The sequence below is a fragment of the Terrapene carolina genome, unplaced genomic scaffold (genome assembly GCF_002925995.2).
Source record: "Terrapene carolina triunguis isolate 2854851 unplaced genomic scaffold, T_m_triunguis-2.0 Scaffold523, whole genome shotgun sequence".
NCBI classification, from domain to species: Eukaryota; Metazoa; Chordata; order Testudines; family Emydidae; genus Terrapene; species Terrapene triunguis.
Genome location: NW_020664874.1, coordinates 1,331,219 through 1,349,922, shown reverse-complemented (window position 1 = coordinate 1,349,922; position 18,704 = coordinate 1,331,219). Strand labels below are relative to the sequence as shown.

Genomic DNA, 18,704 nt, shown 5'->3' with positions numbered 1-18,704 from the left:
GAGCAGCCTGCCACTGACTCACGAATGGATGCTACCACGTGAAGCCCTACTAAGGGCAGACTGCACCCTCCTGTGTTCAGCACGTCACGAACAGAGCCAGGAGGGGGATCTGAGCAGGGTAGCATTCGGGGCAGACAGACAGGGCCACGCTAGCAAAACGACACCCCCCAGCTTAGGCAGAGAGAAAGAGCATGATATGACAGACATAAAACAGAAGTTCCATTTAATAAGCAGCAAACTCCTGAATGTTCACTCCAGACCTCCAGCCATGAGGTACACTGGGCTCTCTTACTCGTCTAAGGCTTAGCCTACCGATATTTTGAAACAAACCCCACATCTCTAACTTGATTCAGATTCTCTCACATGACACGATCCTGTCGCATAATGCCTGCCTGGGAAAAGTGCCCTACCCCCTGCCGCAGGGGTGACAAGGAGCTTTGAGTACTCACTCAAAACCCCAGAGGCAAGCCAGAGCCGGGCTGAGCTCACCTATGGCCTGAGACGTGCAAAGCGCTCATCACCCTGCACTCTGCTACACACCCCTATGGGCCAGGAACCACAGACTAACATGCTCAAACCACAGCCGGGGTGTGATGCCCGTCCAGGGCAGACTGGAACCCAGCCGGCTGAGAGGGACCTGAGGACTTGGTCGCTTCGACACTTCGGCTCGCTATGCCAACAAGATTCTATTGAATCATTAGTGAAGCGTGCGTGTGGGTGGGTGTCACTTCCTGGCCCAGCAGATCCCTGCCTGTTTATTTGCTTCTCCTTCAGTGAAAGGCATTTGGCGGCTTCTCCATTTGGACTCGGCTGCCCTCGGTTATTCTTAGAAATCAGTGACCTCGGAACGCTCCCTGGGAGTCGAAAATAAACAGAAACCCGGAGTCCTGTGCACAGGCCTGCAAGGCCTGCCTGCGTCCCAGGCTTGGGTTTCATGCTGCAGAGCCGCTGGCTTACAGCGCAGCTTGTGCCATCTCCTTGGGCAAGGAGGAACTTGCCCATCCTGCCCCTGCACCGGTGCTTTGCCCCACCCAGGCACCCAGAGGCAGGGGCAGGTGGGAGGTGCGTCTGCATGGATACGGGATGGAGCGTAAGGGGTGAAGATGCGCCGAGAGCAGCATGTGAGCTGCAGATCAAGAACCTGTCCAGAGAGACCCGACTTGTCATGCACAGGCTCTCCCCTGCTCATTGACTCCTGTTTGCACATGGATGGCCCTGGGGCCAGAGGAGAGGAGGGTCCCTGGAGCACAATCACACCTTGCAGGGCAGCTTTGCCAGCCTTGGAACGAGGCTTCCCCAGCTGGGAACCCAGATCTAAACACACTTGCCTGGCAACGGTAGCTCAGCAAACATCCCCCACTCCCCACGCACCAGGTGAGCCACAACCAGCCAGTGTTTCATCAGCACCACCCGCTCCAGGCTGCCAGTAGCCACACGTCTGCACCCTGCCTACGCTCATCTCTTACGACACTGCCCCCCAGCCTCAGCCGCCCATCTCTGTGCTGCCCCCTGCCCAAGGGACACCCTCCCTGAGCCGTTCTCCTGAGCAAGGGTGAAAGGACACACGCCTTGCAATGACTGGGGTCAATGGAAAGAGATCTAAATCGGTATTCCTCCCTGGAAACAGAGTGAAACAAGTCCCAGCAGAGCCAGAACGGGTCAGGGAAGGGCAATAGTTCATCAGGTCTCAGCCCCCAGAGGTGCTCCTGAGCCTACCAAGAGTCCAGACCCTTTCAAGCCCTCGATTCGATAGAGGATGGCCTCTTGCCATTAAGTTCCTGGGGTCACAGCTGATGGCTAGGAGTCACCCTGACACTGGCAACCTGGGCAGCAGTGACCATGAGACGGTTGAGTTCAGGATCCTGACAAAAGGAAGAAAGGAGAGTAGCAAAATACGGACCTTGGACTTCAGAAAAGCAGACTTAGACTCCCTTAGGGAACTGATGGGCAGGATCCCCTGGGAGGCTAATATGAGTGGGAAAGGAGGCCAGGAGAGCTGGCTGTATTTTAAAGAATCCTTATTGAGGGCGCAGGAACAAACCATCCCGATGTGCAGAAAGAATAGCAAATATGGCAGGCGACCAGCTTGGCTTAACAATGAAATCTTCGGTGAGTTTAAACACAAAAAGGAAGCTTACAAGAAGTGGAAATATGGACAGATGACTAGGGAGGAGTATCAAAATATTGCTAGAGCATGCAGGGGTGTAATCAGGAAGGCCGAGGCACAATTGGAGTTGCAGCTAGCAAGGGATGTGAAGGGTAACAAGAAGGGTTTCTACAGGTATGTTAGCAACAAGAAGGTGGTCAGGGGAAGTGTGGGCCCCTTATTGAATGGGGGAGGCAACCTAGTGACAGATGATGTGGAAAAAGCTGAAGTACTCAATGCTTTTTTTGCCTCGGTTTTCACAGACAAGATCAGTTCCCAGACTGCTGCACTGGGCAACACAGTATAGGGAGGAGGCGAGCAGCCCTCAGAGATGAAAGAACAGGTTAGGGACTATTCAGAAAAGCTGGATGTGCACAAGTCCAATGGGGCCGGATGTAATGCATCTGAGGGGGCTGAGGGAGTTGGCTGATGTCACTGCAGAGCCATTGGTCATTATCTTTGAAAATTCGTGGCGATTGGGGGAGGCCCCGGACGATTGGAAAAAGGCTAATGTAGTGCCCAGCTTTAAAAAAGGGAAGAAAGAGAACCCGGGAAACTACAGACCGGTCAGCCTCACTTCAGTCCCCAGCAAAATCATGGAGCAGGTCCTCAAAGAATCCATTTTGAAGCACTTGGAGGAGAGGAAGGTGACCAGGAACAGTCAACATGGATTCACCAAGGGCAAATCATGCCTGACCAACCTGATTGCCTTCTATGAGGAGATAACTGACTCTGTGGATGAGGGGAAGACAGTGGATGTGATATATCTTGACTTTAGCAAAGCTTTTGATACGGTCTCCCACAGTATTCTTGCCGGCAAGTTAAAGAAGTATGGGCTGGATGAATGGACTATAAGGTGGATAGAAAGCTGGCTAGATGGTCAGGCTCAACGGGTAGTGATCAATGGCTCGATGCCTAGTTGGCAGCTGGTATCAAGCGAAGTGCCCCAGGGGTCAGTCCTGGGGCCGGTTTTGTTCAACATATTTATTAATGATCTGGATGATGGGATGGATTGCACTCTCAGCAAGTTCGCAGATGACACTAAGCTTGGGGGAGAGGTACGCTAGAGGATAGGGATAGGGTCCAGAGTGACCTAGACAAATTGGAAGATTGGGCCAAAAGAAATCTGGTGAGGTTCAACAAGGACAAGTGCAGAGTCCTGCACTTAGGAAGGAAAAATCCCATGCACTGCTACAGGCTGGAGACTGACTGGCTAAGCGGCAGTTCTGCAGATAAGGACCTGGGGATTACAGTGGATGAGAAGTCAGCAGTGTGCTCTTGTTGCCAAGAAGGCCAATGGCATATTGGGCTGTATTAGTAGGAGCATTGCCAGCAGATCGCGGGAAGTGATTATTCCCCTCTATTCGGCACTGCTGAGGCCACACCTGGAGTATTGTGTCCAGTTTTGGGCCCCCCACTACAGAAAGGATGTGGACAAATTGGAGAGAGTCCAGCGGAGGGCAACGAAAATGATTAGGGGGCTGGAGCACATGACTTACCAGGAGAGGCTGAGGGAACTGGGTTTATTTAGTCTGCAGAAGAGTGAGGGGGGATTTGATAGCTGCTTTCAACTACCTGAAAGGGGGTTCCAAAGGGGATGGAGTTCGGCTGTTCTCAGTGGTGGCAGATGACAGAACAAGGAGTAATGGTCTCAAGTTGCAGTTGGGGAGGTTTAGGTTGGATATTAGGAAAAACTTTTTCATTAGGAGGGTGGTGAAGCACTGGAATGGGTTACCTAGGGAGGTGGTGGAATCTCCTTCCTTAGAGGTTTTTAAGGTCAGGCTTGATGAAGCCCTGGCTGGGATGATTTAGTTGGGGATTGGTCCTGCTTTGAGCAGGGGGTTGGACTAGATGACCTCCTGAGGTCTCTTCCAACCTTGATATTCTATGGTCCTATGATCCAGGGGAAGGGATCGGCAAGGTGATGAGTCCCTCCTGTGCTAGGCTCCAGCCAATCCACAAGCCAGGAACCGGTCTAGTGGCTGTCAGGGCGAGTATTTAATCCTCACTGGAGGAACAGCAGCTCTGACTGCTCAACATCACTCCAGGATTGGAACTCTCCCCTTCCCAGGAGTGGCAACAGACTCCCCAAGCCTTAGCCTGCTCCAGCCCTGCTGCCATGTTCCTAGTCTCGCTCCAGCCTCAATCCAACCCCGCCCTGTCCCTCGTCCCGCTCCTGCCTCGATCCAACCCCGCCCTGTTCCTCGTTCTGCTCTCACTCTGGCCTTACTCCAACCCCACCCTGGACTCTTGAGTCTGGTTCTGACCACTAGGCCTGACCATCTCCATCACGGTCTCCAACAGGATCCAGAGAGCCCATCACCCTGACGTGAGGCCTTTGGGAGTGGGACAGGAAGGACTTGCCCCCTCAGTATCACACCCCCGGTGCAGAAAGCTGTGGGGGCTTTAACCTCACAGCTTCAGGACAAGACACGGGTAGGCCCCCCCAAAGCTCGAAAGCCTAGCCCGCTCCCCTCAGCGACATGTCACTCTCCCCAAACACAGACTCCAGTGTCTGCTTTGCCCTGCTGAGCCCTGTCCCAGCTCCTCTCTGGCCTCCCAGCTGCCTTGTGAGGGCATCAGCCACTGCTGGAGGACAGAAGCTGAGAGCAGCCCCTTAAGCCCCCCTGACAATGGCTAAGCATAGGAGTCCAAAGGGTGGCTTGTGTGTCTAGCCTTGCCCCCTGTGTGAGGGAGTCTCATCTGCTGGCTTCACAAGCAACCACTGGTTCTCTCTGCAGCCACCTAACCAGACTTCAGGCACACCAATCAACTACGGCAGAGCCAGGGGGAACCTGGCAGAAGCCTTCGTTCTAGGGGTGGAGGCAAGGCCGGGTCCCTGACAGGTGAAAAAAGCTTCTTCTCGCTGGTGACAGAGGTCAGGTGACCAGGAGTCGCTGAGAGGCCTTCAAGAGGCGAAGGGAAAGACGAGCATATGGAAGGGATGTGATGGATGGCCCAGGAGCTGCCGGTGGCCCTGCCAATCTAAGATGTGACAAGGGACCCCGAAGAGGCAGGGAGGACAGGGGGCGGGTGGTATTAGGAAAGGCCAAGGCCAGACGGGACCTCTCCTGGCCACATGGCATGTGGCCTGCTGGGTAGGGCACTGACGTGGGAAACCTGGGTTCAATTCTTGTGCTCCCTGTATGATCTTGGGCCAGTCCCTTAGTCTCTCTGGGCCCTGGTTTGCCTTCTCCTGCAGCATGGGGCGTGGGTTACCTACAGGGATCATCTGGGTAGCCTCCCCACCCCATCAATTCCCGGCTGCTGCCGGAGTCTCAGGCAGTGCTGCACTCGGCCAGTGACACACACCAGTTCAGGCTCCTGAGGGCTGAAATGCTTTAGTCTAATCCCGGGCACTGGTCTGAACACAGGGGGAACCGGTGGGTTGGTGGCCTGTGCTAGACAGCAGGTCAGACTGGATGGTCCCTTCTGGCCTTTGACTCTATGACTATGAGGAGGTCAGGAAGGACTCCCACTCCCATGGCCAAGTGTACTGTGAAGCTGCCTTGGGTGAGCTCCCAGAGTAGATGGACTGACAGCAAATCATCCCGACCAGCCAGGACTCAGGGAGAGGCTGGCCACCCCCCAACAGCCCTCAAACAGTTAACAGCAGCCACCAAGATGCACATGGAGTGTCTGCACCACAAGCCCTCTGGCTTCTCTCCACTTGGGGTTCCAGCAGCCAGCTCCATTCCCCAGGAAGACGGGTTTGGCCACAGCCTCTGGCCTCCCCTGGAGGAGCCAGCGCGGCAGGGCTCTCCAGCTGTGTGGGCTATTTATAGTAACCCACACTAGGCCGGGGCTTTCCCCTTGAAAACAAGCATGGAGACATTCTCCTGGCAGTGCCCGAGCGGCTGACGGGGCTGCGAGGCTTGCCAGCTCGGTCACGTTTGGCAGCCTGGATACTGTGTACACAGGAAGACAATGCACTGCACTGTCAGCAGGGCAGCCTCTCCGCTCACTGTCAGCTTGTGCTTAGCAGGAGCAGTCAGGAGCACCAGGTCCAGGAGCTCTGGCCCCAGTGCCAGGTGTGGGCACAGGCCAAGCCCTCCAAGACTCTGCTCCCGTCGCTGGGCACACAGGTCCCCAGGTGGGCAGTTCTGCCCCGGCAGAGCTTGTGAGGTGGCATTTACAGCAGGGGCAAACAGAAGCAGACCCCAGCCTTTCCTTGCAGTGGGCACTGGAGGGCAGAGGCTCACGGAAAGCAGAGACGGCTACGATGGCACTTAAACTCGCGCACCTGCGGTTCCAAAGCCAGTGATTTAACAGCTCTTGTCCAAGCCCTGATCACCTTGTGTCTTGACTTCGCTCCTTGTCTGCTGCCACCTTGCCTCACTCAGCCTCCTTCCGAACGCTGCCAGCAAGATCTTGCTGGCCCTGGGACCGCACCAGGTGTCCTTTGTGTCCGTCCACTGGCCTCCCCGTCTCCACCACCTCAAACACACACTACACGTCCTCGCCTTCAGAGCCCGTCACGCTCCACCCCCACTCTGCCAGGGACGCCAGCCGCAGTCACCTGCTTCTCCAATGTCCACCCCTCCACGTGGGAAAACACCCTGGTCAAAACTCCCAAGACCACCACCTGACCCTCCTTCCAGTCCCTCCCTATGCCCACCTTGCCAGGAGGCCGAGAGAATACTGCTGTGACTCACTGATCGCTGCCAGCACCTGGTTTGACACATTTACGACTTATGTATGCAGCTGGCCTGTGCTAAAACACCCCGTCAGTGCTGTTCCCTCGTCCTCTCTCCTCCCCACCCACTTGTCTGCCTCCCTCACCTGGTCTGTGTCAGACTGTAACAGAGACTGTCCTTCACTGTGTGTACACTGCACAGCTGTTAGTACAACGGCCCTGCACCCAGTCCAGCACTGCCACACAAATAATCAGTGGGCTGGTTCTTCAGCACTGGAGGGGGACAAGCTTCTGAGATGGACAGAGAGCAGAGGCAGATGGGTGGGATGACATAGGCCAGAAACACCTGCAGTGCTGTGGGCCGCAATCTGACAACGAGGAGGGTGGGAGTGAAGGTCCACGGAATTGAAAACAAAGGGCATCTCTTACAAGCTGTCAGGCAGGAGGAGAGCAAGACCTGCTCCCAAGAGCAGAATCCTGCACTCCTGAGGGATTTAATCACCTGCCTAGCTGATGGCAAACAGAGATGCTCAAACTAGGTTACTGCCTGTAGGCATTAGACTCCAGAAAGGACGGAGCCCCGCCCCAGCTCCGTATCTCACTGTAGGGAGGGAATGATTGAGAAGAATGTGGAAGCTTGGACCTAGTGGCCACCAGCTACATGGCTTCAGCACAGTGAGGAAGGGGATCCCAGAGCACAATGTACACGGGGAACACATGGAAACCAGGAGAGCTAGCCAGTAAGGCCTTAACCTAATGGGTTTGCTGCTTTAACTACCAGTATAGTTAAAGTGGCAAAGCTCCCTAGTGTAGATGCAGTTATAGCCGTCTATACCAGCATAGCTTATTCTGGTTCATACGCTATACCAGTACCGAGTGCCTGGTACCGGTTCAAGCGGGTCCATACTAGGACTCTTACTGGCATAAGTTTCTGTTGGTCTCCCTTGTGTTATGGTACAACTGCTGCAGTTCCTTCCCCTGGGCTGGGCACTGCGGCTCGGCCCTGTCATACCCCAGCTGCTGCACGCCCTCTGCAGCGTCCGAAGAGACATTTATTTCTGCAGCTACTCTGCCGCTGAGCTTGCACGGCTCCTGCTCCCCACAGGCCGAGGAAATCAGGACTTCATTCCTGGCCCAGGCAGCGGCACGCAGCTTGTAGCTTTACGTGGAGCCGGCCCCGTGGGGTTGGTCGCAGAGGTGGGCCAGCAGGAAGAGAGGCATTCCAAAATCACCCTGGGAATTTTAAGGGGGGGGAAGGGGCAGGCTTCCAATCACGGCGATCCCCAAGCAGCAGAGTTCAAAAATTGACCAGAGCAGTGGCTGTGGCTGTGGCCCTGTTGATGGAGGGCTGCTTTTACCGGTACAGACACCACAGCATCTGCCCAGACGGCCCACTGGTGGAACAGAGCCAGGGGAGGATTGATGCCAGTCGGGGAGGTGGTTTTCGGCCACGGATGGACAGCTGGGGTTTTACCAGCAGGACTGCAAGTCGAGTGTGGATGCACACGAAGGGTATGTCTACACTGCAGTGGAGAGGGATACCTGAGCTAGCTTTTACTGGGACAGCTCGCTAAGTGGAGCAGGGAAGCCACGGCAGCGCCGGTTAGCCACCCAAGTACGTAACCCAGGGGCCTGGGCAGGCCTGTCCTCAGGCGGTCACCCAAGACACTGTGGCTGCACCGCGATTTGTAGGGAAGTCAGCGTAGGTTGCCACATGTGCCGTAATCACCCCTCCTGACAGCAGCATAGGCGCGAGATGCGTTGATACGACTGTGTAGCCCAAACCTGGCCTGTATTGTTATAAAATCCCATCTCTAGCCAACAGTGACACCACTACACCTTTTTACGAATAGCGCAACTCTTCTCAGTGCTCTAACATCTGAAATGTGGGGTGCCTCCTGGGAATGTGGGTACGGTGAGTGAGCCAAATTGGGGTCATGTGACCACGGGGTTCTCCAGATGCTGACCACCAAAAAAACAGCTTTGCTAAAGGGTGACATTTTTGCAATTTTTTTTTTAACCCAGCCTTGGGAATGAAACCCTGCCTCTGATCCTAGCACAGGGATCTTGCTCGCTGAACGGTCACCCCCAGAGAGCGCACAGCACCCACTAGCCCTTTGGAGGAGGAAAAGTGAAAACAGGAGGAAGACAGAGGAGCCTACAGGGTTTGTAGGCCAGAAGCATTAACCTGATAACCTTCAAATCTGTTCAGGGCTGCTCTAAAGAGGATGGTGATTCGTGCTTAGCTCACAGAGATAAGCAGCAAGCCCCTGATCCTGGCCCTCCCAGCCAGTGTCAACTGGAGTCTGACCATGGGCAGAAATCAGAAGGGTAAAATCCGCCTCTCTCAGGAGAGTGTCTGTATTGGGAGAACATAATGAAAGGATTTCTGGGGGGGAAAATAGACATAAGAATCTTTGCTGGCAGGGGAGGGGGTTCAGTGGAGTAGGAGCGAGGGATTGGGGGACTCAGGTGAGGCAATGGGGATTAGGGGGAGTGAGTGGGGACTGATATTGGGAAGGGGGACATGGAGGTGAGTAGCAGATAGGGGTAGGAGCACCTGTCGGTCTCACATTCTTCCCTCCCAGGTGTGTGCCAGGATCTGTGGGACGCTCTTGTGGGGGCTACCTCCTTCTCCCTACCTTCACACGAGTGCTGGGAGCCAAGGGACCTAGCTCCCCCTGAGCCCCTCTGCCTGCCCCTCCCCTGGGTGCGCCATCTATGGAAGTCTGACCCCCCTCAAATCAGCCAGGTCTGGGGGAGGGCATGCCTTTCTGTGGGTGCCTGAGCCCCTCCTCCAGCCTCCCCTCACGTGAGCTGAGATCTGAAAGGCCCTGTCCCTCTGGGGGAAATCTGAGCCCCCCTCCCTGCCCCCCATGTGGCAGCCTGAGGGGGAACCTGATAGCCTTCAAATCTGTCCAGGGCTGCTCTAAAGAGGATGGTGATTCGTTGCTCTCCATGTCCCCTGCAGGTAGGACAAGAAGAAATGGGCTAAATCTGCAGCCGGGAGATTGAGGTTAGCAACTAGGAAGAACTGTCTAACTCTAAGGGCAGTTACGCTTTGGGGACCCGCTTCCAAGGGGGGTTGTGGAATCGCATCACTGGAGGTTTATAAGAACAGGTTGGACAAACCCCTGTCATGGCTAGTCTAAGTTCACTTGGTCCTGCTCCGTGCAGGGGGCAAGACGAGACAACCTCTTGAGGTCCCTTCCAGCCCCACGTTGCTATGATCCTGTGCGCGCCAGGATCTGTGGAAGCCCTGCCCCCCTAGGTGTGAAGCTGGGAACAGGCCTCCTGGGAACATGCACCAAGGCAACACTGCTGACACTGGGAACAGGTGTGCCTGATGCACACTACAGGCTTTCCAGCACTGGGGAGTGGAACTGGAAACACCTGTGGACCGAATGGAGTGGCTCACACATCCCAGAGCTATCGTTTCAGGCTGTATTCATCTCCCTGGGGTATTTCCAGCTGAATGAGAACATCTAATTGAGGTGAATGGGACACCTCACACCTCTCTGACTCCTCTATGCTGCAGAGGGATGTGTAGAGCCCCTTCCCTCCACCCTCCCTAAATGGTCCCCCTTTCAGCAGGAGAGCGGACTGCCAGCCTACAATAGTTAAGGCAGAAACCACTTTCCTGTTAAAGCTCAACTCTTCGAAGCGTTCTAAAATCCGCACTGTTACTTGGGTTACCTTGAAATCTGCTGTCTCTCATGGGGGCAGAGGGTACGGTTAGTGACCCTAATGGGGGGTCCCGAGATACAGCCTCCTGGGAAAAACAGCATTTAATAAAGTTCACAGATTCTAAGGGGAGGAGAGAGACACCAGTCTTCTCTCACAGGCTTTACGACCCTGTAACCACCTTTTAGTAAAACTGTCCAGTGTTTGGGACACAATAGAATGTCTTTCTTTCACCAGCCCTAATAGCCACTGCACATGCTAAACATTTCAAAGCACAACCATTAATCCCATTCCACTGTAACAAAGTCTATTTTGGGGGGTACTTAGGAATCACATAACAACTATTAGAGAGAATAGTGGACTGGGACTCAGGAAACCTGGGCTCTATTCCCAGCTCTGCCAGTGGAATGACTTTGGCCAAGTCACTTTAATTACTCTGTGCCTCAGTTTCCCTATCTGTACAATGGAGATAATGACGTTTCCCTCCTTGAGACCTACAGCTGAAAAGCACTATATAAGAGCTAGACCTTATCATCATTATCTGGCAGGAGCAGTGTCTGAACTGCACACCTACATGACTACAACTGCCTAAATGACCAGACTCCTACCAACATTTCTTTTTCTGTTAAAAAAACCCCAGGAAATTAAATGGCAAACACCGTTGTTAACCCAGAGCTAATGTTACCCAGTGGTGTCTTGGGCCCTTCAAGAACACCAGGTTGAGCAAAACTCCAACTTGTGAAAAGCAAAAGGAATACTGAGTTATTGTAAACATCCACACAACCAGAGCGCTAGAGACGCCCAGCAACACCCGTAAAACACACTCGCATAGCACTCTGTCTTTGCAGTGCATTGACCAGGAGCTCCCGATGCTCCACCGGCCTACCCTACTCCACAGAAAGACCAGCCCCTCTGCAACTCCTTGAGTCAGTTCACCCCCATGTGCATGATGCCATCAGCACTCTGCTTCCACTCACCCTTCATTAACCCCACAGACACACTCACCTCCCGTCACAGAGGAAGGAGCAATTACAGACAAGTAGCAGATACCCTGCCCATGAGGGAAGTTTCTTGCTAAACCCCCCACTCCCTGTGGTTGGTTCAGGCCCTCAAACAAGAGGCCTCATGTGCCTTGTACATCTGGGCCTAATGTAACTGGTTATTCTCATTATCCATATACATATCCAATCCTTATGGGAATCTTACTAAGCTCTTGGCTCATTAATAGCCTGTGGCAGTGAGTTCCACAGGTTAATGATACACTGTGAATACATTCCCTTTATCATTGCTAATTCTGCCTCCTTTCAATTTTCCCCTCACTGTTGTATGTGGGAAAGGGTGAATGGCAGCACCCCACCCACCTCCTCTATACCGGTAGTCAGTCAAATGAGGGCACTGGAATATTATTCTCCCTCCTGATCTTTATGCAGCCTGCTTGCTGGTTTGACCACCATTGCACACTAAGCTGTCCACAGCAATGCCCGGGTCTTTCCCGGAAGGAACCCAGTGAAGTGTCCGAGGCCTGGTCTGCACAAGAATTTACATCAGAAAATCCACCCCCGGAGAGACGGAGCTAAGCCGACCTAGCTCCCAGGGTAGAAAGCACTAAGTCAACAGAAGAATTCTCCCGTTGACCTAGCAACCGCCTCTTGGGGAGATGGATTGTCTACGGCGATGGGAGAAGCCCTCCCGTGCACGTAGGTAGTGTCTACGATGCACCACTGTAGCACTTTAAGTGTAGATGTGCCCTACATTCACAATCCTAGTCCTAGGACAGAGATTTGTGTTACCCGCTCTGAGAGCTGACCCTTTATCCCTACTGATTTCGATCTCTCAGCCAGCCAGAGACTGCTCCATGACATGGCTCCATTCTATGGCCATCAGTCTGTAGTCAACAGCCTCTCCAGGGAGCTTTGCTAGCACCTTGCCATGCAGTATAGATCCCTCCAGGCAGCTCTGCTACTGTTCCTCTTGCACTCTCAGCTCTGCCAGGCACCTGACCTCTCTGTGCTCAAGGGACTGCTTTGCACCCTCCAGTCCCAAATGCAGAAGCAGCAAGCCCTCAGCACTACCCAGCCTGTGCCATTCATGCCTGCCTCTCCCCAGCTTGGATAGCCATGGTACGTGGCGGGATGGTGTGCCAGCATCATTCCCAAATTGCTATTTGTCCTCCAAAATCTCGGCTTTCATTAACAAAAGGGAAGTCTCTAGCTGTTACGGCTGCAATGAAACCTTGAAAACGTGCTGTGAGCATAAGTGAGGCAGTGACACCTGTCAAGTCTGTAGGCGGCCGAGGAGTGAACACCCCATTCACGTTCCTGGGTGTTACAGCAGCAGCAGCTGAGCTAAATGTTAACTAGGTCACTGCTCGCCAGATGATATATATAAGGAGAGGATCGTACCCAAATAGATTATAATAATATAATATATGGAGATCTACCTATCTCCTAGAACTGGAAGGGACCCTGAAAGGTCATTGAGTCCAGCCCCCTGCCTTCACTAGCAGGACCAAGGCTCTGCCCATCCGCTTTAATGATGGTTCATTTTGGCACCATGAGTGGGTGGGCTTGGAAGATAACCTCACTTATTTTTTTCTGCATTCAAAAAGGAGTCAAGCTCCAGGCCCCTGCACCACCAAGGAACATCTGCACAATCTGTTGCGAGCGGCGCCCCATGTGGATGGAGCTTGGAAGAGAACCACTATCTTTCTTCTTCCAGTTCAAACCCTGAGCCTCAGGCCACCTAGCCCATAGCCCTTATGTCTGCTCATGCAATCTGGACCCAGCTGCTGACATGTCACCCAGCCCATGCCGCCTTGCGCTACATCCTCTTGTGCCAACAGCCTGTTGGCCAAAAGAGCTAATGCAATCGTGGGAGGTATAAATGGGAATCTCGAGTAGGAGTCGAGAGGTTATTTGACCTCTGGATTTGGCACTGGTGTGACCACTGCTGGAATCCTTTGTCCACATTTGGTGCCACAGGTCAAGCAAGATGTTGATAAACTGGAGAGGGGTCAGCGAAGAGCCACGGGGACGATTAAAGAGTTAGACAAGCTGCCTTGTAGTGACAGACTCCAAGAGCTCAACGTGTTTAGCTTAGCAAAGAGCAGGTTAAGGGGTGACTTGAGCAGTCTGAGTACCTGCCTGAGGAACAAACGTTTAATACTAGGCTCTTTGATCGAGCAGCGAAAGGTCTAACGTGATCCAACAGCCGGAAGTTGAATCTAAACAAATAAGGCACGAATGTTTAACGGGGAGAGAAATTCACCACTGGGCCCACTTCCCAAGGGACACAGTGGATTCTCCGGCCCTGGCAGCGTTCCAATCCAGACCGGCTGCTTTTCGAAAGCTCTAGGGATTACTGTGGGGCAGGCCTAGACCGCCCCCCCGCCGCCAGCTTTGGGATCTATAGAACTCCGCTCCCAATCACTCTGGGAAAGCCGCGCTTTAACCAGGGCAGTAGCGGCGGAGATTGCAAGTGCACATGTATAAATCGATCTCACTCTGCTCTGCTCCAGCCTCTGTGCCCAGAGTTCCTTGGGGCAGAGACCTCTATGGGGCTGAGGGCACTGAACCCCCCCAGGTACCCCAGATACACAGCCGGCTCTCACACCTGGCTGGAGATCCCCAGGACACAGTAACTAGCACCATTCCAAGCTACACCCGAGAGTCCCCCCCAGAACGCTCTCTCTGAGCAGGACGCTGACGTCTTTCTGCGCCCTGTTCCTCGGGCAGCGGCTCACATACTCAACGTGCCAAGCAGAGACACACTGGGTGACCAGGGCCGAGTCTGAAGCCCTGCCCCAGCAGAGATGGGGCCAGCCCCTGTCAGACTAAGGGAAGGTCTGAGCTCCTGCGCGGCATTCCCCAAGGACAGGGCAGAGCACTTGATCTCAGGAAGGGGCAGAGGGACAGCTGCACAGCTGGTCTATGGGCAGGAGGAGCAGGAAGTTGACAACACCCCCACAACCTGCACATGCCAACCCCTCCCCAGCCGGAGAAGTGAAGCATGCGGCAGCATTTGGCTCAGATGTTTTTTAGGGGGCGTCTCCTCCCAGCAGCATGACCCCCCGCAGGGTAATTATCACCCAAGTGTCAGCAGCTGCTCCCAAAGGACCAGGAGCTGGCCAGCATTAGATGCTGGGCAGATGGGCTGGTGTGAAAGCTCCCGGAGCCAGCCAGGGGAAGTGTCCCTGCTGCAGCCCAGCTCCGCCCCAGGTCAGCACTTCGGAGCCACCTGGCCTCCCAGGCCCTGTGGAGGATTGCAGCTCTCAGACCCACTCCAGCTGCTTCTCTGCCCAGGTGATACAAGGGCTGCTAAGCTAGCAGCCTCCTGGTTTCTTGGGGGGGGGGGAGCGGTGGCAGGGCACTATCTGCGAGGAACTCGCCTGCCCGCCCTGTTGTGACACAGCCCAAATCTTTGACCTGCAGGGCACAGCATGAAACTGCTGGAGAGTGGCACGGGCTGCAGCAAGTCCAGCTTTCCAAGGGAGATGTGCTCCCAGGCCCGTTCCAGGACGGGGGGAGGGGAGGGGGGAGGGTGGCACTAGCCACCAAGGGGGCAGTGTCTTGTGCCTTGTGTTTGCATTTGTAATCTCTGCACAAGGTTCGAGCAGTGTCTGAAAAACATCCCCCCAGCCAGGGTGGTTGTGGTATTGCGGTGGGTGGGGTCGGTGACTGGCCTGGCGGGCTCCCGAAAAGCAGAGCTGTACATCACGCTGCATGAGCCCCCCGGGAGCATGCAATGAGCTCCCCAACAGAGGGCACTGCTGGGACCCCTGCCGCACATTGGCCACAGGAAGGGGCTGCTGGGAGGTATTGCCAATTGGGAGGTATTGCCAATTCGGAGACGGATCGGGATATCCTGCAGGGAGATTTGGATGACCTTGTAAACTGGAGTAACAGTAATAGGATGAAATTTAATAGTGAGAAGTGTAAGGTGATGCATTTAGGGATGACTAACAAGAATTTTAGTTATAAGCTGGGGACGCATCGGTTGGAAGTAACGGAGGAGGAGAAGGACCTCGGAGTCCTGGTTGATCGCAGGATGACTATGAGTCGGCAATGTGACGTGGCCGTGAAAAAAGCTAATGCGATCTTGGGATGCATTAGGCGAGGTATTTCTAGTAGGGACAAGGAGGTGCTGCTTCCGTTATACAAGGCGCTGGTGAGACCTCACTTGGAGTACTGTGTGCAGTTCTGGTGTCCCATGTTTAAAAGGGATGAATACAAACTGGAACGGGTACAGAGAAGGGCCACTAGGATGATCCGAGGAATGGAAAACCTGTCGTATGAAAGGAGACTCGAGGAGCTGGGTTTGTTTACTCTAACCAAAAGGAGGCTGAGGGGGGATATGATCGCTCTCTTTAAGTATATCAGAGGGATAAATACCAGGGAGGGAGAGGAATTATTTCAGCTCAGTACTAATGTGGACACGAGAACAAATGGATATAAACTGGCCGTGGGGAAGTTTAGGCTTGAAATTAGACGACGGTTTCTAACCATCAGAGGGGTGAAGTTCTGGAACAGCCTTCCGAGGGAAACGGTGGGGGCGAAAGACCTCTCTGGCTTTAAGATTAAGCTTGATAAGTTTATGGAGGGGATGGTTTGATGGGATAACGTGATTTTAGTCAATAGGTCAATAACGTGCCATCGCTGGTAATTAGTAACAATGGTCAATGATGGGATATTAAAAGTTACTACAGAGAACTTTTCTCCGGAGGGTCTGGCTAGAGAATCTTGCCCGCATGCTCGGGGTTCAGCTGATCGCCATATTTGGGGTCGGGAAGGAATTTTCCTCCAGGGTAGATTGGCAGAGGCCCTGGAGGTTTTTCGCCTTCCTCCGCAGCATGGGGCAGGGGTCGCTGGCTGGAGGATTCTCTGCGACTTGAAGTCTTTAAACCACAATTTGAGGACTTCAATAACTCAGATATAGGTCAGGGGTTTGTTACAGGAGTGGGTGAGTGAGATTCTGTGGCCTGCGTTGTGCAGGAGGTCAGACTAGATGATCATAATGGTTCCTTCTGACCTTAAAGTCTATGAGTCTAAGAAGTTTCTGCTTCCAGCAACCTTCTAAATGGAGGCTCTGGCTTGGGGAGGGTTTTTAAATGGAAGTGGGGGAGGGGCGGGAACGGGGAGCTCTGGGACAGGCACCCTGAATGGGGAGCGTGGGACACTGGCATCAGCAGCACAACAGGAAGGTTTCTCGGGGAGGGAACCCACAGCTGCTATGTAAACTGAGAAGTCCAATATGCCTTGTTATTGCAGCTGCTCTAGCCAACCCTAGAGACCATCAGAGTGTCCTGGGTACCGCTTGGGCCCCACAGCGGGCTGACCGCCTGTCCACTCCAAAGCGGAGGCAGAGCGGTCACGTCTCTTTGTTAGGGGAGGCAGGGAAAGGCGAAGCACTGACAGAGGGAGCAAGAGAGCATCCTGCACTGGCCAGGCTAGACAGCCAGGAACCGAGGTGCCCAGGTGCTCGTCTCTGGCCTGCCACTGGTTCGCCTCTTGGCCTTGGGCAAGTCCGAACGGCTCTGTTCCTCAGTTTCCACCTCTGTGATGGAGCAGTACAGGCACTGACCCGCCCCCATGCTACAGAGGGGTAAGGCGCTAAGGCCAGGTATTGCTGGGTGCGATGGGGTGAACCCTGCACCTGCAGTCCGGCAGCTTCTTGTCCGCTGGCTGTTAGTGTCACCGTCCCGCTCGTCCCCATCACTGTGCCTTCCCAGAGGGATCCGCAAGTCTCCTGGCACTAGCACAGCCCCGGGTATGGCAGGGACCCCGCTGGGGCACTGCTCTGGTGCATTTACACAGCACCCCATCTACTCGGCCCCTCTGACTTTCCCTGAGCGAGAACCACGCTGGCAAATTGCTAGGAGCCCAAAGGACCATCCCAGAACAGAGCACGTCACAGGCACTTTCATCCGTTCAGTGGAGGTGCAGCTTGGGTCCCAGCCAAGCAGCATGGACCCACTGGATGCTGGGAAATGTAGTCTCCGGAGATGCCACCTCTCCACGGAAACTGTGAGCTGCAATGTCAAACCGGGTCAGGCGCCTCTCCCACAGCGTCTCTGCTCCTGCATGGCTCTCCTGACTCCCTCCCTCCAAACCAGACGGTGACAGACTCCCATACAAGTGGGACGTTCCTTCCTGTAGGCCCTGGGCTCCAGGGTTCCCCTTCTCACTCTTCACAGCATCCAAGCAAGCCCTGCCCTTGAGCTGCTGCCGCCCAGGGAGTGCAAAGCCCCACAGGACGTGCCACGAGCCCAAGACATACAGGAGCCACACTCCCACTCTGCCACAAGCCGTGCCAACGAGCCAGGCTCTCTGCTCCGGGTCAGCGCCCGCAGCCCACCGCCCGTCGCCAGCACTGTCAGCCCAGACAGAGCCCCGCTGGCAGGACTCCGAGCCGCCTCGCATTCTCCGACTCACCAGGGCGTGTTTGCGCTTCCTGCCAGGCCGCCCCGCTTTCCTCGTGGCTGTCCCTGGTTCCTGCTTCTCGTCCTTGCTCCGGTTCTCCTCCAGCTCCTCTTCCCTCTGCTAGGCGAAGAGAGAGTGCCGAGTCAGCGCAGTAGGTCACAGCAGGGGCCAGACAGCTGCTCCCTCAACCCCAGCACATTTTACATTTCGACATGGCCTGTCATCCCAAAGCGCGGCCCGGGCTACGGCCAGGGCGTGGAAAGCAGCACACAGCAACACGACCAGGCGTGTCCTGGCACAGGAGGAAGAGACTTCCACCCTTTGGATATCGGCTCAGGTTGCCCAGGTTGACAGCTCAGCTAAAAGCTGGCACCAAAGCAGCCCCGTGTCTCCTAGCGCTGCACTGGGGGCACCGTGCCTCCTTCTCAGCCACCAGCCCCACTTCCTGCCGTACCCAAGCTGAGCGGCCAGTGGGGCTGGAATCCGACTAGTTCCCAGCCCTGGGTGGGCTGGCTGCAGCCAGCGAGGGCGGAGCGGAGGACTGACGTGACAGGAAGCAGCCAGGTACCCAGGTCTGAGGTGGATGGGTTCAAAGGGAGGGTTCAGCTCTCTCTGGGGTTTGGCTTGCTGAGCCCCAGGCCCTGCTAGGGAGGAGACAGCGGGAGGCTCTCCTGGTGCCGGGAGGGGACAGCCTGCTCCGGGGGCCGGGCACCATTTAGAAAACAATACAAACCGACGAGGCCAGCCCAGGGGAGGCGTGTCTGTGCCCATGCATGCGGGCGCACAACGCACCTACACAGCCTGTTTAACACCCCCCACC

At 54.8% G+C, this 18,704-nt stretch overlaps 1 protein-coding gene across 1 annotated transcript in view; it reads right to left on the bottom strand.

Moving 5' to 3' along the window:
* The window catches only part of DNMT3A (DNA methyltransferase 3 alpha), a 130,398-nt gene extending 112,396 nt beyond the window's left edge, over positions 1-18,002 (bottom strand). Inside the window, exon 1 of the mRNA XM_029913229.1 lies at positions 17,897-18,002. The gene's annotated coding sequence lies outside the window, so the exon portion shown is untranslated. The remainder of the gene's footprint in view (positions 1-17,896) is intronic.
* Positions 18,003-18,704: the final 702 nt, after the last annotated feature.